Raw genomic sequence first — 26294 nt, 5'->3', positions numbered from 1 at the left:
GCAATAAAAACTAAACGAGCAGCGATAGAAATACACCGTTTGTTGCAATATGCTTGGGACAACAGTACATTTTCAGGCGGACAAACTTTCGAAATTACAATAGTTAAAATTTTCAACAACAGATGGCGCTGCAAGTGATGTGAAAGATATAGAAGACAACGCAGTCTGTGGGTGCGCCATTCTGTACGTCGTCTTTCTGCTGTAAGCGTGTGCTGTTCACAACGTGCAAGTGTGCTGTAGACAACATGGTTTATTCCTTAGAACAGAGGATTTTTCTGGTGTTGGAATTCCACCGCCTAGAACACAGTGTTGTTGCAACAAGACGAAGTTTTCAACGGAGGTTTAATGTAACTAAAGGACCGAAAAGCGATACAATAAAGGATCTGTTTGAAAAATTTCAACGGACTGGGAACGTGACGGATGAACGTGCTGCAAAGGTAGGGCGACCGCGTACGGCAACCACAGAGGGCAACACGCAGCTAGTGCAGCAGGTGATCCAACAGCGGCCTCGGGTTTCCGTTCGCCGTGTTGCAGCTGCGGTCCAAATGACGCCAACGTCCACGTATCGTCTCATGCGCCAGAGTTTACACCTCTATCCATACAAAATTCAAACGCGGCAACCCCTCAGCGCCGCTACCATTGCTGCACGAGAGACATTCGCTAACGATATAGTGCACAGGATTGATGACGGCGATATGCATGTGGGCAGCATTTGGTTTACTGACGAAGCTTATTTTTACCTGGACGGCTTCGTCAATAAACAGAACTGGCGCATATGGGGAACCGAAAAGCCCCATGTTGCAGTCCCATCGTCCCTGCATCCTCAAAAAGTACTGGTCTGGGCCGCCATTTGTTCCAAAGGAATCATTGGCCCATTTTTCAGATCCGAAACGATTACTGCATCACGCTATCTGGACATTCTTCGTGAATTTGTGGCGGTACAAACTGCCTTAGACGACACTGCGAACACCTCGTGGTTTATGCAAGATGGTGCCCGGCCACATCGCACGGCCGACGTCTTTAATTTCCTGAATGAATATTTCGATGATCGTGTGATTGCTTTGGGCTATCCGAAACATACAGGAGGCGGCGTGGATTGGCCTCCCTATTCGCCAGACATGAACCCCAGTGAATTCTTTCTGTGGGGACACTTGAAAGACCAGGTGTACCGCCAGAATCCAGAAACAATTGAACAGCTGAAGCAGAACTTCTCATCTGCATGTGAAGCCATTCCGCCAGACACGTTGTCAAAGGTTTCGGGTAATTTCATTCAGAGACTACGCCATATTATTGCTACGCATGGTGGATATGTAGGGCAACGGCCTTGCCGCAGTGGCTACACCGGTTCCCGTGAGATCACCGAAGTTAAGCGCTGTCGGGCGTGGCCGGCGCTTGGATGGGTCACCATCCCGCCGCCATGTGCTGTTGCCCTTTTTCGGGGTGCACTCAGCCTCGTGATGCCAATTGAGGAGCTACTCGACCGATTAGTAGCGGCTTCGGTCAAAGAATACCGTCCTAACGGTCGGGAGTGCGGTGTGCTGACCACACGCCCCTCCTTATCCGCATCCTCCTCGGAAGATGACACGGCGGCCGGACGGTCCCGGAAGGGCCACTTGTGGCCTACAGACGGAGCTTTTTTTTTTTTTTATGGTGGATATGTGGAAAATATTGTACTATAGAGTTTCCCAGACCGCAGCGCCATCTGTTGTTGAAAATTGTAACTACTGTAATTTCGAAAGTTTGTCTGCCTGAAAATGTACTGTTGTCCCAAGCATATTGCAACGAACGGTGTATTTCTATCGCTGCTCGTTTAGTTTTTATTGCCGTTTCAAATATACCGGTCATTTTTGAAACACCCTGTACATGAGAGACCTCCAAAGTGTGCCCCGGTAGCTGCATGGTCAGCGGGGCAGACTGCTAACCGATGGGGCCTGGCTTCGATTCCTGGCCAGGTCGGAGGCTTTTTCCTCAGAGGAACGACGTGTTTTGTTATCCTTATCTTCTTACCGTCACAACTGACACGAAAATAGCATGTATGGCGTCAGATTACAAGTCTAAGCCTATGTGACTTCGTACCAGGATATGGCCTGACCATAATTAATGTTCTGAATTGTCGTAACACACTGCCAATAAATTAAAAATAGTACACGTAACGAATAATGTTCCACCATAAACAGCCAGTCATGAGCTATAAACGATGGTGAGCTCCCCAGAGAACACATCACAAGTGCTACTGTGTATCTGTTTTTATTCAGAACAGCGCCGCCAACGTCGATGCAACTGGCAGTTGTTTCTTATTGAAGATAAGCAGTTCAGAAACAACGGCTTGACACACGTTTCCGACTATTGATTCCTTTTTTCAAAATACTTAGTTTAATACTCTTTACCGATTGAGACCGAGCGAGATGGCGCTTTAGTTAGCACACTGGACTCGCTTTCGGGAGGACAACAGTTCAAACCCGGGTTCGGCCATCCAGATGTAGGTTTTCCATGATTTCCCTAAATGCAGGAATGATTCATCTGAAAGGGCTCGGTCGATTTTCTTCCCCATCCTTTCCTGCGCTCCTTCTCTAACGACTTCGTTGTTTACGGGACGTTCAACAGTAATTTCTTCTTCCTCCTCCTTTACCGACTATATAATCCATTCATTTATTAGCAGCACTCCGTCTTCAGGCCACCAGTGGCCCATCTGGACCATCCGACCGCCGTGTTATCCGTGGGTCAGCACACCACTCTCCCAGTCGTTATGATGGTTTTCTTTGACTGAAGCCGCTACTATTCGGTCGAGTAGCTCCTCAATTGGCATCAAGAGGCTGAGTGCACCCCGAAAAATGGCAACAGCGCATGACGACCGTGATGGTCACCCATCCACGTGCCGGCCACGCCCGACAGCGCTTAACTTCGGTGATCTCACGGGAACCGGTGTATCCACTGCGCAAGGCCGTTGGCCCCATTTATCTATACATATTACTAAATTAAAGTCCCCCACCTTGCTTTTCTGTATATATGTGAAAGCTAACCTTAGGAACTACTGTAGGGATTTTGATACTGATTCACGAGGAAGGTTTGTGTATATAATTTATTACCGATACACCAGACAAGTCATCCTGCAGTAGATACTTAGTGCGGCCGTTGTGAAGCTGGGGCGGTTCGCTAGTTTGGACTGTAAAGGTTTGGGTCAACCTATACGATCAAAAAGTCTTTAGATGCGAACTGCTGCTATTTCCATACATTCCAACCATCTAAGTATAGCGTACATACTGTACTTTTCCTAGTATTACAGCGTTTGAGATCCAGCTAAGGTTTTCCAGTAAGTTGTTACTGAAGTAAAGAGGGGAAATGGTTCAAATGGCTCTGAGCACTATGGGACTCAACTGCTGAGGTCATAAGTCCCCTAGAACTTAGAACTACTTAAACCTAACTAACCTAAGGTCAACACACACATCCATGCCCAAGGCAGGATTCGAACCTGCGACCGTAGCGGTCGCGTGGTTCCAGACTGTAGCGCCAGAACCGCTCGGCCACCAGCGGCCGGCTAAAGAGGGGAACGGTTTATTTCTGAAGCCACTGAGTAGTAGTTCCTTGGTTTTCAGGCGAATCGACTTGACAAGGGACCAACGCTCCAGTTCACCCCAAAGATATACAAAAGCGTTCATGTTGTAAAGACACAGACAAATAAGTACGCGGATAGTATAAAATTCAGTTTTATGAGAAAACAGTTTGGAAGTTCCATACAAAGTCCGAGTACAATCTCAGGCCGAATCCGATTACATAGGGAGAGTCCCGAGAGCGGAGTGAAGTAAGTGTGTGAACAAACTATGACGGAATGGGGATGAGTGCACCCCGCTCCGGGATTGTATGAGGTAAGTTGCTAGGCTGTCTCTCCACGTGGCGCTCTCTTCCGGCTGCGTGAGCGAACCTTGATGCGATGCCGGCTCCAACGCAGGCGAGTTTAATCGTAACGGTACGCACCGGCGCCTTGCGTCACGTTATTGCAGCGGCTGGCGAGGCGCCGGTACGATACCAAAGTTAACATGACATTACCACAGTTCAGGATGAAGCGTTGTCCAGGCCGGTCCAGCACTTTCACCTGATTCTGTTCGCACGACGACGCAATGGCCCTTTCCTTACGAACACTTGGCTCGTGACAAGAAGGTCGGAACTCGAGCTGTTGTTATAATGTCGAACACATGCTGTTAACTGAACTAATTCATAAACATCTTTTCGAAGCATTTTGCTACTGATGAAAACGAATGCTGGAAGCGCAAACCAGGAAAGACAGTCCTCAGTGTTTCCCTTTTCCCGTTGTCCGAAGTCGAGTAACTTCTGTGATCCATAGTTCCTACGTGGCAGAGTAAGGGTTTCAGTTCTCTTATTATTGTGACGAGACAGACTTCTGAGGGCCAAGGAGGTCTGCCTCTATGTTGTTGTTTATTTCCTATTTTCGCTTCTGTACCGCCTGGTCTATAGTTTCCATGTTGGTATCTGCATGTAAACCTATTAAGCTGGCTTATTTGGGTTCTCACAGGATCCACCTGAGGCACTTGTTCTGCACGACTTGTATTTCCCTTCTGTATGTGTCACTGGCCAGACCCCAGGAGGTTCCACAGTACAATATTTTTGACTAGACAGTAGCTCGATATAACTGCACTTAAGTTTGGGCAGGCATGTCAGTGTTTGGGGAATGTGGTGAGCAGTTATTTTGCCATCCATCACGCCTTATGCCAGAGGTCTCGTACGTGGTTAAGGAATAATACCTATCTTCATAGTTACTCCCAGATATGTTTTGGGCGCCGTGGGATGTTCTGTTCTTGGAGATTTTATACACTCCTGGAAACTGAAATAAGAACACCGTGAATTCATTGTCCCAGGAAGGGGAAACTTTATTGACACATTCCTGGGGTCAGATACATCACATGATCACACTGACAGAACCACAGGCACATAGACACAGGCAACAGAGCATGCGCAATGTCGGCACTAGTACAGTGTATATCCACCTTTCGCAGCAATGCAGGCTGCTATTCTCCCATGGAGACGATCGTAGAGATGCTGGATGTAGTCCTGTGGAACGGCTTGCCATGCCATTTCCACCTGGCGCCTCAGTTGGACCAGCGTTCGTGCTGGACGTGCAGACCGCGTGAGACGACGCTTCATCCAGTCCCAAACATGCTCAATGGGGGACAGATCCGGAGATCTTGCTGGCCAGGGTAGTTGACTTACACCTTCTAGAGCACGTTGGGTGGCACGGGATACATGCGGACGTGCATTGTCCTGTTGGAACAGCAAGTTCCCTTGCCGGTCTAGGAATGGTAGAACGATGGGTTCGATGACGGTTTGGATGTACCGTGCACTATTCAGTGTCCCCTCGACGATCACCAGTGGTGTACGGCCAGTGTAGGAGATCGCTCCCCACACCATGATGCCGGGTGTTGGCCCTGTGTGCCTCGGTCGTATGCAGTCCTGATTGTGGCGCTCACCTGCACGGCGCCAAACACGCATACGACCATCATTGGCACCAAGGCAGAAGCGACTCTCATCGCTGAAGACGACACGTCTCCATTCGTCCCTCCATTCACGCCTGTCGCGACACCACTGGAGGCGGGCTGCACGATGTTGGGGCGTGAGCGGAAGACGGCCTAACGGTGTGCGGGACTGTAGCCCAGCTTCATGGAGACGGTTGCGAATGGTCCTCGCCGATACCCCAGGAGCAACAGTGTTCCTAATTTGCTGGGAAGTGGCGGTGCGGTCCCCTACGGCACTGCGTAGGATCCTACGATCTTGGCGTGCATCCGTGCGTCGCTGCGGTCCGGTCGCAGGTCGACGGGCACGTGCACCTTCCGCCGACCACTGGCGACAACATCGATGTACTGTGGAGACCTCACGCCCCACGTGTTGAGCAATTCGGCGGTACGTCCACCCGGCCTCCCGCATGCCCACTATACGCCCTCGCTCAAAGTCCGTCAACTGCACATACGGTTCACGTCCACGCTGTCGCGGCATGCTACCGGTGTTAAAGACTGCGATGGATCTCCGTATGCCACGGCAAACTGGCTGACACTGACGGCGGCGGTGCACAAATGCTGCGCAGCTAGCGCCATTCGACGGCCAACACCGCGGTTCCTGGTGTGTCCGCTGTGCCGTGCGTGTGATCATTGCTTGTACAGCCCTCTCGCAGTGTCCGGAGCAAGTATGGTGGGTCTGACACACCGGTGTCAATGTGTTCTTTTTTCCATTTCCAGGAGTGTATTTGATCTAAGTTAGGACGTTTCTTGCTAAAATATACAACTGTGTTCTTTAGGAAATTTATTCTAATCTTGTTGTTGCAACGCTATTCAGCCATTAAGTTTGAGCAGGTAACCTATTTGTATTTGCTGTATGATAACGTCCACTAGTCAGGAAGACCGTCATTAGCGAATTGTGCCAGTTCGCTGTTATGGTCGGCATGCCATTAACGTAAATTGTGTATAACATCAGCGATAAGAGCAAATCTTTTGGTATCCCTGTCCAAAGTCTTTTTGTATCAGATCTTTGTCCCTCGATTTTAATTGGCATTTTCCCGTCCTTTAGAAAGCTGGTGATGAACTTGAAGTAGCAGAGTCATGCTGTAGTTAGCTCATGTACACGGCGCAGCACAACTGAAGCGTCACTTTCTTGAAACCCCGTAATTGTCTCCCTCTGTAGCTCAGAAGTTTAAAATTGTACTCAAAGGTGCCTAATACGAAGCGTGTTTTTTAAGTAAGTACCGTTTTGAAATTAAAAAAAGACGTGCTAAGATATCTCAATATATTTATTTTTATATGAAAGCCTGTACCTTAATTTACTTTTCTACATAATTTTCGTCAATATTGAGGCACTTGTCATAACGTACCAGTTTTTGAATACCCTCCTCATAGCAGTCTGCCGCCTGACATGTTAACCACTGCACCACCACTGTTTTGACTTCGTCATCGTCTTGAAGACGCTGACCGCCCAGGTGTTTCTTCAAGTGCAGGAACAGATGGTAGTCACTGGGCGCAAGATCGGCGCTGTACGGAGGATAATCTAGAGTTTCCCATCGAAAAGATGTGATGAGATATTTGGTCTGATTCGCCACATGCGAACGGGCATTGTCTTGCAGCAAAACGATGCCCTTGCTCAACTTCCATGGACTGTTGCTTTGATTCTGGTGTGACGTAGGCCACCCATGTTTCATCGCCCGGAACAATTTGGCTTAAGAAATCATCACCGTCGTTGTGGTACCGCTCAAGGAAAGTCAATGCACTGTCGAAACGTTTGGTTTTTTGCACATCCGTCAACATTTTCGGTACCCAACGTGCGCACAATTTTCGGTAATTCAAGTGCTCGGTCACAATGCCATAGAAAACACTACGAGAAACATTAGGAAAGTCATCCCGCAAGGAGGAAATCGTAAAGCGTCTGTTTTCTCTCACCTTATTGTCCACTTCCTGCACCAAACTTTCATTAACAACCGAAGGACACCCATTCCGTTGTTCATCATGCACATTTGTGCGGCCGTCTTTAAATGCTCTCACCCACTTTCTTACCATTCCATCACTCATAATGTTTTCTCCGTAAACTGCACAGATCTCACGATGAATATCGATCGCTTTTAGGCCTTTAGCAAGAAATCTTATAACAGTCCGTACTTCATAGACGGAGTGACTCACGATTATCGGAGGTATCTTAAACACTCAGTACACAACGTAAACAAGGAAGAATCAGACTGCAATGGCGTCAGTGCGTAGATTAAGGTACAGGTTTTCATCTAAAAATGAAATTGAGATATCTTAGCACGTCTATTTTTAATTTCAAAACGGTATTTACTTAAAAAACACGCCTCGTACCTTCCTCTGTAATGATGCTAAAGCGTGGCGTACTGCGACGTCACCCTCAGGCTCTGCGACCCTTCGGACGGTCGACACATGCAAGAAAGGGCCAGCGTTTAGGAGTTCATGTAAGGGAAGGTGGGTTAACCATGTCACATTAGCGCCAAATTCCGTCACAATTGTGCGTATTCCTTCCCTTCTTACCTACATTTCAACCCTTCTCTTGACGTCTCTGCGATGGAGATCACAACCTCAACGCCCAACATTGAAATCACGCGGTTTTCTTGTGGGTGGCCGAGGAAAAGCATTTCAGACACACCGCCGCTCAGAAGCGACACGAAAAGGCCTCAGGGGATGGCATAAAAGCTGCCAATGAAACCACTCCCGCTGTGGCCGAGCGGTTCGAGGCGCTTCAGTCCGGAACTGCGCGACTGCTACGGTTGCAGGTTCGAATCCTGTCTCGGGCATGGATGTGTGTGATGTCCTTAGGTCAGTTATGTTTAAGTAGTTCGAAGTCTAGGGGACTGCTGACCTCAGATGTTGAGTCCCATAGTGCTCAGAGCCATTTGAACCACTTTGAAACCACTCCTTCATTGGGGCGTTCATTCCCAAACATTTCGCGATCCCAAACATTTCGAGTTCTCACTGCGATGAGCAACAGGACGAGGTTCTTGACAACCTTTGAAACTGTTGATACCATCCGGAAAATTCAGCCCTTCTCTTCGAATATCATGGGTTTATAACCCAACTGAACATGATCTGACCCCTTTGTAGCGTAGCGTGACAGCAGTTTTTGGTCTGGTATACAGGGTGGAACCACTAGGAGGGACCTTTCAAAACCATTCGACGAAATCTGAACATGATAAAAAAAAATGGCTCCGAGCACTATGGGACTTAACATCTGTGGTCATCAGTCCCCTAGAACTTAGACCATGCCCGAGGCAGGATTCGAACCTGCGACGGTAGCAGTCGCGCGGTTCCGGACTGAGCGCCTAGAACCGCGAGACCACCGCGGCCGGCTGAACATGATACAAAGCATCAAAATGTGTTTACATATTTTTAGCCCTTCTCTTCCGCACCCTCCTATTGCATGATCACTGAGGAGTGTGACATAGACATACGTGTAAATAAAACGTTGAAGAGTCACTCCAGGAACTCCATTACGGTAAAACACTCGGTGTCAGCCGTTAAATTTTATTGAGAATTTTAAAAATGTATCTGTACTGAGACAACCTTGCTGCTAGCAGACAGGCTGCCTTAAGGCATTCCTCCGATCCCAGATGCCTGCTAGCAGGCGCCTATGACTACCGGTTGTTTTAAAATTCTCGATAAAGGTTGCCAGGTAACACCGAGGATGTTGCTAAACTGGGGGCTGTTAGAGGGATCCTTTGCCGCTTTATTCATGCATATGTCAACCGTTTCACTCGCTCCTCGTGATCACGTCAAAGGAAGGCATCAAATAGGAGGACTGGAAAGTGCATAAGCAACCTTTGCTGCTGCGGATCACGTTCAGATTTTGTCAGCAGAGCGGTCTAAGGCGCTGCAGTCACGGGCTGTGCGGCTGGTCCCGGCGCAGGTTCGAGTTCTCCCTCGGGCATGGGTGTGTGTGTTTGTCCTTAGGATAATTTAGGTTAAGTAGTATGTAAGCATAGGGACTGATGACCTTAGCAGTTAAGTCCCATAAGATTTCACACACATTTGAACATTGTTTTCAGATTTTGTCGAATGGTTTTGAATGGGCCCCAGTGACTGCACCCTGTATACCAGACCAAATATTTGTGGTCACACTGCACTCTAGAGGTGTGTGATCACGTTCAATGTGTATGGAGACCCACGACGTCCTTAGAGAACGGTTGAACCGTCTGGAGGGGTGTCAGTACTATCTTTGACAAGAACGTCGTTCTGTAGCCTATCATAATCCGAACTACGAAACGTGTGGGAATCAACGCCCCAAGAGAAGGAGGGGTTCTATTGACGCCAATTATGTTACCCCTTGAGGCCCTTTAGTGAGAATTCTGAGTGGTGGTGTGTCTGAAATATTTTTCTCAGCCACTCACAAGAAAACAGCGTGATTTCAACGCAGAGCATCGCAGTTCTGACCTCCATCGCAGAGATGTTGAAAAAACGGGTGAAATGTGGGTACGAGGGGGGTGGGGACCGTTGGACAGAATTGTGACCAAATTTGGTACCAACGTGATGTCATTAACCCACCTTATACCTCACATGAATTTCCGAGCACTGACCTTTATTGCACGTGTCGATACCTTGCCAAAGGTAACATCGCAGGGCGCGACGCTTTTGCACAATTACATAGGAAGTTCGTAGGCACCTTTGAGGCAAATTACAAACTTCTGCGTAGCAATCGGAGTCAGTTACAGGATTTCGAGAGTGTGACCCTATAATTGTGTTGCACTGTGTGTCTTCTGTATGAGGTTGGCGTGTCGAACCTTATTACACGCGTTACTGACCTAGAGGAACACCACCACACAGTTACTAATAAGGTGTTCAAGAATGGTTCAAATGGCTCTGAGCACTATGCGACTTAACTTCTGAGGTCATCAGTCGCCTAGAACTTAGAACTAATTAAACCTAACCAACCTAAGGACATCACACACATCCATGCCCGAGGCAGGTTCAAATGGCTCTGAGCACTATGGGACTCAACTGCTGTGGTTATCAGTCCCCTAGAACTTAGAACTACTTAAACCTAACTAACCTAAGGACATCAAACACATCCATGCCCGAGGCAGGATTCGAACCTGCGACCGTAGCGGTCGCACGGTTCCAGACTGAAGTGCCTAGAACCGCTCGGCCACACCGGCCGGCTAAGGTGTTCTATAAGCCTAAATAGTTGGCACTCCACAGGAACCTTCCGCTGGAAGCCAAATTGTTCTGTTCGGATGGGTTTCATCGGCGACGAGAGGTTCATGAATCCGCGCCTTCCGAACGTTTTGTGTAAACCGCTCAGGGGGCTTCTTGGCCGCTGGTTTTCTGCTAGTGAGAGGTACTTGTTAGGCTTAGCCGGCCGGACTGGCCGAGCGGTTCTAGGCGCTACAGTCTGCAACCGCGCGACCGCTACGGTCGCAGATTCGAATCCTGCATCGGGCATGGATGTGTGTGATGTCCTTAGGTGAGTTAGGTTTAAGTAGTTCTAAGTTCTAGGGGACTGATGACCTCAGATGTTAAGTCCCATAGTGCTCAGAGCCATTTTTGAACTCTCCCACTTATCTTGTCTTCATCCTATTAACCATCTGTCGAGTTCTCTCTGTAGTCTGCGCACCCACCTTCTGTCCCTAGGGTCTCTGAATTGTTGCCAAAGTTAATGGAATCAAATCTTTTTTGTTACTTAAATTCGTAGCGAAGCAGCGGGAAGGGTTTATTCTGTAGAGCATCATACATCACTGTAGTAAGTGCTAAGTCCTGTGATTTCGCACGTTTTTGGTCATTTAGTCTGTTCTGTTCCTCTGTCTAAGTTTTCTAGTTTTCTCAGTGTGCTGATACAGTATTGTGATTTAGGTTAGTTGGTTGATTGCTTCGGGGGAGGGAACCTAACAGCGAGGTCATCGGTCCCATCGGATTAGGGAAGGACGGGGAAGGAAGTCGGCCGTGCCCTTTCATAGGAACCATCCCGGCATTTACCTGAGGCGATTTAGGGAAATCACGGAAAACCTAAATCAGGATGACCGTACGCGGGTTTGAACCGTCGTCCTCCCGAATGCGAGTCCAGTGTGCTAACTACTGCGCCACCTCGCTCTGTGATATGTGTATCTGAAAAATCTCTCACAGCCCTTTTCTCGTCTAGTGAGTGACATTGATAATCTCCTTGTTCGATGTACTCGTATGTCTCCGAGTGGCTAGTGATCCGATGACAATTCGTTAATCGTCACCAGGTCGGGGTCGCAGTTCACTCCCTTAATCATCACAATGTCCATTACGTATGACATTTGGTCTGTTTGTGTTGGTCTGCTCCGCTCGGCCACATATCATTGTTCCCAGTTCTTCCACCAGTTCTACCAGTTCCCACATCTAGCATTTGTACGTGTTTATTTTCAAAGTGGGTTCTTGGCGTTTAAATAGTCTTCTGAACTTACTTTTCCATATTTGTAAAACACGTCTCTGAAATCCTGAGTAACGAACTGTGCATTTCGTCTTAAATATGCTGCTATGAAGGCTAATGTCCATTGACGCTATGAAGATTAATGTCCCTTTGGTGGTCCAAACCGTTACTGCTGTCGCTTCCAATTCTTGTAATTGTGTTAATTTCTCCTCCTCGTATTTGATGTGTTCTTTCAGAAATATAGTGGTCCCTCCTCTTTTGTTGGTTCTGTCTGTTTGGTATCCCACCATATTTCTCAGCTTGATTTTCTCGGTTTGTTTGAGGTGGGTTTAGGTTAGAAGTAAGATTTCAGTGATGTTGGATTTTAGGAAATCTTGCAGTTCCTCTTCCATTTCTGACGCCGATACTGTTCCATTTGATTTGATCCATTATAAATGGTTTCTGAAAGCCTGCGACTGTAGATACAATAGGTTTGTTTATAAATAAATAAATCTTCTGCTACCAGTCACGATTTTTCTTTATCTTACTATTCGCACGACGCGTTTCGAGAAATAATTCCCATTTTCAAATGCGTTTTTTTGATGTGTGTTAAGCCATTTCTTTTGATGTCAGTGTGTGTGAGTCTGCTTCATTTTGTTGACTTTTACTGTAATACATAAGAAACGCGATTTTTAGTTGGGTATCAATTCTTTCTGTGAGGTTAGTGGCTAAAGTTTGAGAACAATTTGCACTTACAGTTTTCTAATGGTCCATTTGTGTAGAGTCTCACACACACTTAACATCACACACAACTTGTACACTTTACACATCGAAAATATCTTATATAAACAAAACAGTTACAGAGATCTTCTTACAGGTAGTTCACAGAGATAACATTATAGGTCTTCCACAGATTATGATATGCTTTTGTACAGAGGTTATTTATCTTAACAGTTTGATTTTACAATTGTGCTTATTTATATGTTTTACTATTTTTATTTAAGTATATTATCGAAACATCTGAAGAAATTCACTGATTCACTTTCAAGTTTTTCATTTAATATTTTATCTTCATATTTTCTGTAATGTGAATATATCTCCAGTTCTTCAAGCAAATCCATTTTATGTCCTTTATTTAGTCGGTGGAGTACTTTGACATTTTGCTCTATTTTTCCAAATGGGTGTCCTGTATTATGTATGTGTGTTGCTATTGCTGATGTAGTGTGTTTGTTGTGTGTGTATGCTCTAATGTGCTCTGTGTACCTGGTGTTAATATTTCGGCCTGTTTGTCCTACGTAGAACTTGGAGCATTCCTGGCATGTTACCTTGTATATTCCAGAGTCTGAATGTGGATCATGATTACACTTTATATTATGTATTAGTTTTTGGTGTAGTTTATTGGACGTAGAAAACCCAATTTTTACTCTGTGATTTTTGAAAATGTTTGCAATCTTCTGTGATACATTGCCTATGTATGGAATGCTAGATATATATTTGTTTTTCTCTTTTTCTTCTGTGGTGCAGTTTGTACCTGGGTTTCTCTTCACTTTGTCTAAGATTGTGTCAACCATGGAAGTATTGTAACCATTGGCAACTGCAATCTTCTTCACTGTGTTTATTTCTTGTTGCATATTTTCTTGGTTCAATGGTATTTTAGTTGCCCTATGCAGCATTGACCTGTATGCTGCCTGTTTATGGATATTTGGGTGACATGAGGTTGCAGGGATTGTGGTGTCAGTCATTGTGTTTTTCCTATAAATTTTGAATGTGCATTTGTTGTTGTGTCTGGTAATATTTAGGTCCAGAAAGTTGATACTTTTATTTTGCTCATGTTCCACTGTAAATTTGATTTTCTCATTTAGATTATTGAAATGATTACGAATGTCTGTGATGTCTTTGGTATCTCCTTTCACTAACAGTAGTGTGTCATCTACATATCTCCTATAAAATTCTATTTTCGTTAGGCAAGGTTCTTGGCTGTCAAATAATTTTTGTTCTAAGTAATTTATGTATATGTCAGCTATGGTACCAGATATACATGATCCCATTGCTAGGCCATCTGGTTGCTTATAAATTTTGTCATTAAAGGTAAAGTAGTTGTAACTTAGGGTTAGCTGAAGGAGTTCCATAAATTCGACAATCTCTGTGTATGAAAGTTTCTTGTGTTGTGTAAGGTTCTTTTGTATTACTGTTAGAGCTTCTTGTATGGGTATGTTTGAATAAAGGTTGGTGATGTCAAGTGATATAAACTGTGCATCTTGGGGGAGCTTTCTGGTTCTTAGTCCTTTGGCTAGAATCATGCTGTTTTTTATGGAATATGTTGTTTCATATGTATAATTTTTCACCAGTATGTTATTTAGTTTTTGTGACAGTTTGTATGCTGCGCTGTTTATAGAGTTAACCACAGGACGTATCAGGTTTCCATTTTTGTGTATTTTTGGCTGTGCTCTTAGGCGTGGTGCTTTTGGATTCATACATGTAAGGTATTTCTTTTCAGTTTCTGTCAACAGAAAGTGTGTGTTCTTTAATTGTTCCTTAATTTTACTTTGGAATTGTTTGGTTGGGTCTTTTTCAATGTGCTGAATGTTATTAGCAGCAAAAAATTCATTTGTTTTGTCTATGTATTCTTTTTCTTTCATCACAACTAATGTATTACTTTTGTCTGACTTTACAACTATGGATTGGTTGTTTTTCAGTTTATTATTTATAGATTTTAAAGTTTTTGAATCATTTATTGTATATTTAGATCTAAACTTATCTTTATTCATTTCTTTAGATCTAAATAGACAATAAAGGATTCAAAAACTTTAAAATCTATAAATAATAAACTGAAAAACAACCAATCCATAGTTGTAAAGTCAGACAAAAGTAATACATTAGTTGTGATGAAAGAAAAAGAATACATAGACAAAACAAATGAATTTTTTGCTGCTAATAACATTCAGCACATTGAAAAAGACCCAACCAAACAATTCCAAAGTAAAATTAAGGAACAATTAAAGAACACACACTTTCTGTTGACAGAAACTGAAAAGAAATACCTTACATGTATGAATCCAAAAGCACCACGCCTAAGAGCACAGCCAAAAATACACAAAAATGGAAACCTGATACGTCCTGTGGTTAACTCTATAAACAGCGCAGCATACAAACTGTCACAAAAACTAAATAACATACTGGTGAAAAATTATACATATGAAACAACATATTCCATAAAAAACAGCATGATTCTAGCCAAAGGACTAAGAACCAGAAAGCTCCCCCAAGATGCACAGTTTATATCCCTTGACATCACCAACCTTTATTCAAACATACCCATACAAGGAGCTCTAACAGTAATACAAAAGAACCTTACACAACACAAGAAACTTTCATACACAGAGATTGTCGAATTTATGGAACTCCTTCAGCTAACCCTAAGTTACAACTACTTTACCTTTAATGACAAAATTTATAAGCAACCAGATGGCCTAGCAATGGGATCATGTATATCCGGTACCATAGCTGACATATACATAAATTACTTAGAACAAAAATTATTTGACAGCCAAGAACCTTGCCTAACGAAAATAGAATTTTATAGGAGATATGTAGATGACACACTACTGTTAGTGAAAGGAGATACCAAAGACATCACAGACATTCGTAATCATTTCAATAATCTAAATGAGAAAATCAAATTTACAGTGGAACATGAGCAAAATAAAAGTATCAACTTTCTGGACCTAAATATTACCAGACACAACAACAAATGCACATTCAAAATTTATAGGAAAAACACAATGACTGACACCACAATCCCTGCAACCTCATGTCACCCAAATATCCATAAACAGGCAGCATACAGGTCAATGCTGCATAGGGCAACTAAAATACCATTGAACCAAGAAAATATGCAACAAGAAATAAACACAGTGAAGAAGATTGCAGTTGCCAATGGTTACAATACTTCCATGGTTGACACAATCTTAGACAAAGTGAAGAGAAACCCAGGTACAAACTGCACCACAGAAGAAAAAGAGAAAAACAAATATATATCTAGCATTCCATACATAGGCAATGTATCACAGAAGATTGCAAACATTTTCAAAAATCACAGAGTAAAAATTGGGTTTTCTACGTCCAATAAACTACACCAAAAACTAATACATAATATAAAGTGTAATCATGATCCACATTCAGACTCTGGAATATACAAGGTAACATGCCAGGAATGCTCCAAGTTCTACGTAGGACAAACAGGCCGAAATATTAACACCAGGTACACAGAGCACATTAGAGCATACACACACAACAAACACACTACATCAGCAATAGCAACACACATACATAATACAGGACACCCATTTGGAAAAATAGAGCAAAATGTCAAAGTACTCCACCGACTAAATAAAGGACATAAAATGGATTTGCTTGAAGAACTGGAGATATATTCACATTACAGAAAATATGAAGATAAAATATTAAATGAAAAACTTGAAAGTGAATCAGTGAATTTCTTCAGATGTTTCGATAATATACTTAAATAAAAATAGTAAAACATATAAATAAGCACAATTGTAAAATCAAACTGTTAAGATAAATAACCTCTGTACAAAAGCATATCCTAATCTGTGGAAGACCTATAATGTTATCTCTGTGAACTACCTGTAAGAAGATCTCTGTAACTGTTTTGTTTATATAAGATATTTTCGATGTGTAAAGTGTACAAGTTGTGTGTGATGTTAAGTGTGTGTGAGACTCTACACAAATGGACCATTAGAAAACTGTAAGTGCAAATTGTTCTCAAACTTTAGCCACTAACCTCACAGAAAGAATTGATACCCAACTAAAAATCGCGTTTCTTATGTATTACAGTAAAAGTCAACAAAATGAAGCAGACTCACACACACTGACATCAAAAGAAATGGCTTAACACAAATCAAAAAAACGCATTTGAAAATGGGAATTATTTCTCGAAACGCGTCGTGCGAATAGTAAAATAAAGAAAAATCGTGACTGGTAGCAGAAGATTTATTTATTTATAAACAAACCTATTATAAACAAACCTATTGATACTGTTCCAGATACAGATTTTTTTAGGTCTCGGTTCTGTTTCTAGTCATTGTGCTTTATTCAGACAGGTTCGCTATTTCCTCTACCAAGGTAATGATCATGGACATTGTGTCTGGTGCTCGTTTTATTTTCTTTCCGACAGCTTTTAGTCTTTTACGATGGGTGCCCTTAAGGAAAGAATGGACCAGATCAGTGAGTTCATTGATTGTTCCTCTCGTTTCTATTTTGGCTGATTTTGTGTCTAGATCTTGCTCTCTCCTTTCTTCTTTCTTTTGTGCATCAGGGAATAGTCCTCCTCTTCTTGATGTTGTTGATTGTGATCTTAGGTGGAATTCGTCCTAGTTAGTTTCCTGTGGATGTTGGACATTATTAATCGTTTCTTTGTCTCCTCGTGGGGCTCTTTCGGTTGTTGTCTCTGTAATATTTCTCAGTCCTGCCTCCGTAGGTGCTGTGTTCACTATTGAACTGCATGCACGAGGGTAATCCAAAAAGTAAGGTCTCCTATTTTTTTTTATAAGTACAGAACTCTGTTTGTGTGGCAGTTGGTCACACTGTTATGAATGAAGAGTGCTTCACGCGCTGTGTGTAAACATGCGCACGCCGCGCTGAGGCGCTCAGTCTTTGCTTGGCAGCCGTTGAGAATGGATCTGCCGTTGGATGTTACCGCCAAGTGCGAATTGCGCGCAGTTATTCGGTTTTCGAACGCAAAGGGCACTGCGCCGATTGAAGTCCATCGCCAAGTGACGGAAGTGTATGGTGAGTCGGGCATGGATGTCAAAAATGTTCGTAAGTGGTGTAGAGAGATTGCAGCTGGTCGGACCGAAATTCACGACGAACAAAGGAGCGGGAGACCGTCAATTTCTGAGGAGACAATGTTGAAGGTTGAGCAAAGCAGGCGTGAAGATCGGCGGTTCACCCTGGATGATCTCTGCACGTTGGTTCCTGGGGTTTCCCGAAGCACCGCTCACAGAATTGTAACGGAAACATTGAACTACCGGAAGGCGTGCACAAGATGGGTGCCACGCATGCTGACTGAGGACGACATGCGGCAACGAGTTGATGCTTCCCGCGCATTTCTTCACCGTCTTGCAGCCGAACAGGACAACTATCTGGACTCAATTGTCAAGGTGACGAAACCTGGGCATACCACTTTACACCTGAGACCAAGTAACAATCACACCAGTGGCGGCATCCTTCTTCGCCAAATCCGCGGAAATTCAAACAAACACAGCCTGCCGGTAAACTCATGACAGCCGTTTTTTGGGATCGGAGCACTGACAGGTACTGTGAGACTCTGAAGAAACTCAAACGGGCAATTCAGAACCGGAGAAGAGGAATGTTGGCCAAGGGCGTACACATTCTCCATGACAACGCTCGCCCACTCATCGCTCGGCAAACAGTTGCTCTGCAACAGTTTGTGGAACATAATCACCCACCCACACTATAGTCCTGACTTGGCACCCAGTGACTATCGCCTGTTCCCTAGGTTAAAAGAACATTTGGTCGGAAAGCGATTCAGCTCCGACGACGAGGTGAAAGAAGAGGTTCATAACTTTCTGAACAGCATGGCGGCTAGCTGGTATGACATGGGCATACAAAAACTGCCAGAGTGGCTACAAAAATTCATCGACAGGAATGGTGATTATGTCGAAAACTAGCTAAATGTTCAGATTAAGGAAGCATTTGTAGACTTAGAGAAAGCTTTTGACAACGTTAACTAGAATACTCTCTTTCAAATTCTGAAAGTGGCAGGGATAAAATACAGGGAGCGAAAGGCTATTTACAATTTATAGAGAAACCAGATGGCAGTTATAAGAGTCGAGGGGCATGAAAGGGAAGCAGTGGTTGGGAAAGGAGTGAGACAGGGTTGTAGCCTCTCCCCGATGTTATTCAATCTGTATATTGAGCAAGCAGTAAAGGAAACAAAAGAAAAATTCGGAGTAGGTATTAAAATTCATGGAGAAGAAGTAAAAACTTTGAGGTTCGCCGATGACATTGTAATTCTGTCAGAGACAGCAAAGGACTTGGAAGAGCAGTTGAACGGAATGGACAGTGTCTTGAAAGGAGGATATAAGATGAACATCAACAAAAGCAAAACGAGGATAATGGAATGTAGTCAAATTAAATCGGGTGATGCTGAGGGGATTAGATTAGGAAATGAGACACTTAAAGTAGTAAAGGAGTTTTGCTATTTAGGGAGTAAAATAACTGATGATGGTCGAAGTAGAGAGGATATAAAATGTAGACTGGCAATGGCAAGGAAATCGTTTCTGAAGAAGAGAAATTTGTTAACATCGAGTATAGATTTAAGTGTCAGGAAGTCGTTTCTGAAAGTATTTGTATGGAGTGTAGCCATGTATGGAAGTGAAACATGGACGATAACCAGTTTGGACAAGAAGAGAATAGAAGCTTTCGAAATGTGGTGCTACAGAAGAATGCTGAAGATAAGGTGGGTAGATCACGTAACTAATGAGGAGGTATTGAGTAGGATTGGGGAGAAGAGAAGTTTGTGGCACAACTTGACTAGAAGAAGGGATCGGTTGGTAGGACATGTTTTGAGGCATCAAGGGATCACAAATTTAGCATTGGAGGGCAGCGTGGAGGGTAAAAATCGTAGAGGGAGACCAAGAGATGAATACACTAAGCAGATTCAGAAGGATGTAGGTTGCAGTAGGTACTGGGAGATGAAGAAGCTTGCACAGGATAGAGTAGCATGGAGAGCTGCATCAAACCAGTCTCAGAACAGAAGACCACAACAACAACAACATGTACTTATAAAGAAATAGGAGACCTTACTTTTGGGATTACCCTCGTATTTTGTTCCGGCGTAACCACAAGCGCCGGCACGAAGATGAAGAACGCAAGAGCAGAGAAGGCTGTGAGACGACGTCAACCAATAGCCTGCTGACTATGACCGCACCACGGCAGAAGCGGCCTTTAAACGAAGAAAATAAAAGCGTCGCTCCTGCCAGCCTCGGCGACATGAGAAGACGGACACTAGTGAAACTGCGCCTTTGCAGAGAGCACTACGACAGCCGTTATTAGTGATCCACAAACTGTGTGACAAACTTGTATGAACATTGTATATAGCAAAGGACACTGACTGTTTGCATATCGCCCATCGCTTGCGACAGCTCGCTGTAAATCCAAAGTTAAGTATTGTCAATCTTCTTTATTGTAATAAAAACTATTAATGCGATTTGCTTGAATTGTTGTATAGCTATCCTAGAAGGCAGGATCTTTCAGGCACCCTGTAAGAGACGAGTGGTGAGGACCCTAGATTTTTAATCTTTCTTTTATATTCTTTGACACCTGGGAATGAAGCAAATGTCCTGTCTTCTTGCAGTTGGCACATCTTGCGGGTTGATCTTTCCTCAGTTTCCATTCTTGTGTTTAGTGTTTATCTCCACTCTTAACACGTCTGGGTGGTAACATTTCTTACGTTGTGGTGATCCATCCCTTTGCATCTAGCTTTAAATTCTCGATTCTTGGTGTATAATATAAATGTGATGTGGTAAAGTACATCAGTTGCTGGGTGTTTGGACAATACAGCCGTGAGAGTGGCTTCGGAATGAGTTTTTCTGTCGTTTCATCTCTCGTCCTGTATTGGTGGACTAGATTCACATGGATCCTGTGTCTAAGTAAGTCTTGTTTGATTTCATCCTCTTTTGCTTCTGGTGGGGGTGGGGAGGGAGGGGGAGGGAAGAGACCTTCAATCATTCCATTTTTCCGCCTGTTGGTGGGTGTAAAATGACATGTTGTTATCGTGGTAGCACTTGAAACCCATCACATAATCATGCATTGAGGCAAAGTAGTATGCTATACTGCCTCCTCTGAAGATCACCTTCAGTGGTACAACTATCACTTCCAAAAAGGTATAGCAAAGGCTGTGCCACTGAAGTAACAAATCGATTCAACACAATTGACACCTTCGGGCTCAGAACTTACTGAGCTTAGGTGACAAGTTTGGAACACGAAAATAATGTATCAAAGAAGTTTTCTATGACAGAGACTTTAGACTGATACAATTGATGCAACTAAATGAGATGATGGCAAAACAGCACATCCAAAGGCATGGTTTGAACAATTTGACCAGTCCTTTCTCCCTACCTGGTCACTGAGACAATATTTAGTATATTGATCGTGACGCAACAACGAGAACGTGAACGGCGATGTTACATTGTACATCATGTGAAGAGTGTATGTAGGCATTTTTGGCTAGTTATTGGCCTCGAGAGAAACAAGAAAGGATCGAACAAGAAGTGTTGCAGAGCTGAAGTTTAGGGAAATATCATTCCGCGGTTGTTGTTGTGGCCTTCAGTCCTGAGACTGGTTTGATGTAACTCTCCGTGCTACTCTATCCTGTGCAAGCTTCTTCATCTCCCAGTACCTACTGCAACCTACATCCTTCTGAATCTGCTTAGTGTAATCATCTCTTGGTCTCCCTCTACGATTTTTACCCTCCACGCTGCCCTCCAATACGAAATTGGTGATCCCTTGATGCCTCAGAACATGAACTACCAACCGATCATTTTTCTAGTCAAGTTGTGCCACAAACTCCTCTTCTCCCCAATTCTATTCAACACCTCCTCATTAGTTATGTGATCTACCCATCTAATCTTCAGCATTCTTCTGTAGCACCACATTTCGAAAGTTTCTATTCTCTTCTTGTCCAAACTATTGATTGTCCATGTTTCACTTCCATACATGGCTACACTCCATACAAATACTTTCAGAAACGACTTCCTGACACTAAAATCTATACTCTTCTTCAGAAACGCGATCCTTGCCATTGCCAGTCTACATTTTATATCCTGTCTACTTCGACCATCATCAGTTATTTTGCTCCCCAAATAGAAAAACTCATCTACTACTTTGTCTCATTTCCTAATCTAATTCCCTCAGCGTCACCCGACTTAATTCGACTACGTTCCATTATCCTCGTTTTGCTTTTGTTAATGTTCATCTTATATCCTCCTTTCAAGACACTGTCCATTCCGTTCAACTGCTCTTCCAGGTCCTTTGCTGTCTCTGACAGAATTACAATGTCATTGGCGAAGCTCAAAGTTTTTATTTCTTCCCCATGTATTTTAATTCCTACTCCGAATTTTTCTTTTGTTTCCTTTACTGCTTGCTCAATATACAGATTGAATAACATCGTGGAGAGGCTACAACCCTGTCTCACTACCTTCCCAACCACTGCTTCCCTTTCATTTCCCTCGACTCTTATAACTGCCACCTGGCTTCTGTACAAATTTTGGAAGAGATGACAAATAAAAATCAGTTTATTGTCGCCCCATGTAGTTTTTCAAAGATAATAAGGATATGTTACGAGAAGTTACGCACTAGTTGTAGATGAGTTCTCATGGAATGTGGTATGGAGGATGTCTAGGAATTTGTGGAGTTGCTGCAAGAACTATGGTACACGAGTGGCGAACAAGGAGGAGGAAGAGGAGGAGGAAGAGGAGGCATTCGAAAGGAGAACCGCTCTAAAATAAATGGTTCAAATGGCTCTGAGCACTATGGGACTTGACATCTATGGTCATCAGTTCCCTAGAACTTAGAACTACTTAAACCTAACTAACCTAAGGACATCACACAACACCCAGTCATCACGAGGCAGAGATAATCCCTGACCCCGCCGGGAATCGAACCCGGGAACCCGGGTGCGGGAAGCGAGAACGCGGAGAACCGCTCTCTTTCTGTCGATCTGCCACACCAAGGACAGCAGAGGTGTGGTTGTAGTTGGCCGTAGGTATAGCAGGAACGACATGGAAATAATAGAGAAAATGTCTGAAGATGTCTGCAGGGGAGGAATGAAAATAGTGCCTCCACAATAATGTGAAACGAGGGGAATACTGCGACACGTATATAAGTTGTAAAGGAGATGATAAGGGAATCCCTGTGTGTATCCTATTGTGAAGTGAAATGTTGTACGGTGTATTGGTGCAGTGAATCTAAAGGGCAGTAAGTTATTAAAGCAACGATCGCGAGCTGGGGAGATTTTATGTTCAGCGACAGAGGTAATTATTTCTGAGTATTGTCAAGAATTCTTTTCTTTCTTTTTTACGTTTGTCATGGTCATCTACTTTTGTACATTGTTTATTGCCCATTATTCCCTAGCAGATCTTTCTTCTGTTTTCTAATTTGTAAGTTGTAACCGAAGTTGGCACGGTGGCCATAGGGCAAGTTCAGATTCGCTTTGCTGATAGTAAGTAAGGAGAAATTTTGCGGGTGTCTAGGTAGATTTAATGGAAGATTTAGAGTACTGAGATCTTAGCGAAGTGTGTTCTCCTGTGGTATTTTGTGAAGATAGTAGAAGGGAGTAGAGATAAAAGAAAAAAATTGGAAATTTGTGGTAAGATCGTATGGGACCAACCTGCTGAGGTCATCGGTCCCTAAGCTTACACACTACTTAATCTAACTTAAACTTACTTACGCTATGGACAACACACACACACCCTGGCCCGAGGGAGGACTTGAACCTCCGACGGGGGGAGCCGCAAGGACCGTGACAAGAAAGGAGAATAGCGAGATGATTACAAGATGTGTACGATGTTGTTGTGACAAAGTGTGTGTCAAATGAGTAGTTATCTGGTGGAATACACAATGTTCGTGGATAGCTGTTGTAAATGAAGAGTTAATGGGGAAGGTAGGATGCACCTTTGATCGAGTTAGGGGGGAATGTAGGTTTTCTGAACTAAACACAGAGTCGGGTCTCTAAATTTTTTAGTTTTAATTATCCTTAGTTGGAAGGAAGAGCTGTATCATGAGGTAGCGAGTATAATGTCCATACCAAATGAGCATCTGGATCGTGATGACAAATTATGTTTTGTTTTTGTTTTTGAGATTTTGTTTCGAAACAGTGAATGTGCGGGAATGAAAGATTTTGGGAGCATGTTTCTTGTCTTACGCGGATTTGAAGGCACAATTGGGAGTTGGGATAATGCAGTACCCGAAGGTAGGCCGACTAGCAATCTGCAAGTGAACCTTAATAGAGATGATACAATGACTTGAGTGGAAATTAACCTGTTGCTCTCTGTCTGCAGTTGAAGTAAGTCCAGCACAAATGGAATGTCTGAAAGAAGGAAGACTCTCAGCAGGAAAAAACTGATAATTGGATGGAAGTAATCGAAAACGAGACAGTGAGACAAAATCGATTTCCATTAACGTTACCACACGTGAGTATATATAAGAAGTAAGGAGTAAGTACATGATGGATTACATAAAGGTATGTTTCATTGTATTATAGTCGTATGTGTCGAAGGAGAAAGAGGATGCTGCGTTACGATTTTTACAAGTTATTGTTCACAGGGTTGGTGGATCCTACGTGTTCCTTGTGAATTGGAAGTAGGAGGCCAAAAGCCGGTAATAGCCACCAACGGAACAGAGAAAGATGAGAGATTTCTAGAAAAAAACGAGACATACAAAAAGGACGAGAGATAATGAAGGAAAACAAAATAAAAGAAAAGTAGAAGGCAAGGCCGAACAATTAATTGAGAATAGCAATGGAATGGATGACAGTTCCTGTTTTTCTTATTTTATTTGTGTTAGTATGCATTGGTGATAACAGAGATGAGACTATCTAAACTTGGTGCATTTAGGTAAACTAACATGATGCGTGAATCGAGAAGACTGAGTCATACTTGTTCTGAATAACCAATTAACAGACCACTTCCTACTACAAAGCCAAAGAGCGTTTGACGTGAGAGTTAAGTTTACTTTTGAATATAATGTTTAGATGACATGTTGAGATTTTTTTCTTTCTTTAATGATAAAATCGGGATTTCGATGAGTAATAAGCTATAAAGATTATTTTAGATTAATCATTGCAGTTAATACATATCAAACGATGAGTGAACAAGGTATCTCAGTTAAATTAGTAGTTAATGAAGAGTAACTTTCTGAAACATTCAATGTAATTGTAATTGTGTAATCCAATAGATAGAGTTTCTAATGGAGTAATTTGGTTTATGTTTTGTAAATAACGTGTGAACAACAGCTTAGTATAAGAAAGTAATTTTGCCATTTGAGTATTGTGCAGACACGGCACGAATGATAGCAACAGGCACTGATTGGATGGCTGCTGCCATTCCGGGGAGGTCAGCAGAGACAGGCAGACAGCAGAGAGGAGGGAACGCTGGCCTAGCGACAGCTCTTTTCCTTTCACTTCTGCCAAGAGGATCAGTCGTCTGGAGAAGCGACTTCGAGGGAAAGTGGAAGACACGCCTCACTGCTGGGAGTGGACCGTAACAATACCTCACCTGTCCAGGTGGTGTCGAGACATATAGGTGTCAAAAAAATGGCTCTGAGCACTATAGGAATTAACATCTGAGGTCATCAGTCCCCTAGAACTTAGAACTACTTAAACCTAACTAACCTAAGGACATGACAGACATCCATGCCCAAGGCAGGATTCGAACCTGCGACCGTAGCGGTCTCGCGGTTCCAGACTGAAGCGCCTAGAACCGCTCGGCCACATCGGCCGGCTAGAAGGTGTCATTTCTGATGTGGCTACACTTGTATTTATGCTCTGAGGCTGGACAACAGCATGAAATATAATTTGTATTTGTATTTGCCTTTCCACAACAACAGCGAACAGACTTTAAAAGCATCTCTGTGCATGTTAGCGAGGTAAATACTGCAAGGCCAGAGGCCACCTTAATGTAGTCCTTTTCTGTCGACAACAAATCTGGCTATTCTGATATGCCTAACAGCGCTTTGCCGGAAACTTTATTCCAAGTTTTATCTTCTTGAGAACTCCTTGAGCTATCGCCAGTGAACAAATGGTGTTGAAAAGGAATCCTGATTTGACAAATGCCTGTGAATAGCATTACTATGTCTGGTACTGCCACGCTTGGAACAATTCTTCTCCTTGCTCCCTGTGAGTAACATTAGCATATGCATAGGTGCATATCCTTGCATGTCAATTTCCGTATGCCATCTACCACACAAAGTAGACCTGATACATACACACTTTTCCTGTCTTGCTGAGAAGCAGTGAAACCCAGATGAACAGACGAACCAGGAGATGTGGGTAGACGAGGCTTTTGTCTGTCTCCATCTAGAACCCTAGTCATCACATCTCATCAAGCTGATCCAGCGTCGAACTTGTCTGCACACATCCTCTACGAGTGATGGAGGTCTGCTCAATGAACAGACGTGCCGATGGAAATCGCCTGATTCTATACAAGCAAGTACCAGCAGATGACGCAGACAGTGAAAACTTCCCTTCCTTCTATTTTCATGTGCCAGTGCCTGTGTGCATTTCTCGTGTGCTACATATAAACAAGACACTTTTTTATTTTTTATTAATTAATTAATTAATTAATTGAGATTATGTTGTCACAAGCTAAGGTAAATATGAAAGATAC

This window comes from Schistocerca nitens, chromosome 3, assembly GCF_023898315.1.
Source record: "Schistocerca nitens isolate TAMUIC-IGC-003100 chromosome 3, iqSchNite1.1, whole genome shotgun sequence".
Classification (NCBI taxonomy): domain Eukaryota; kingdom Metazoa; phylum Arthropoda; class Insecta; order Orthoptera; family Acrididae; genus Schistocerca; species Schistocerca nitens.
This window is presented reverse-complemented; position numbering follows the sequence as displayed.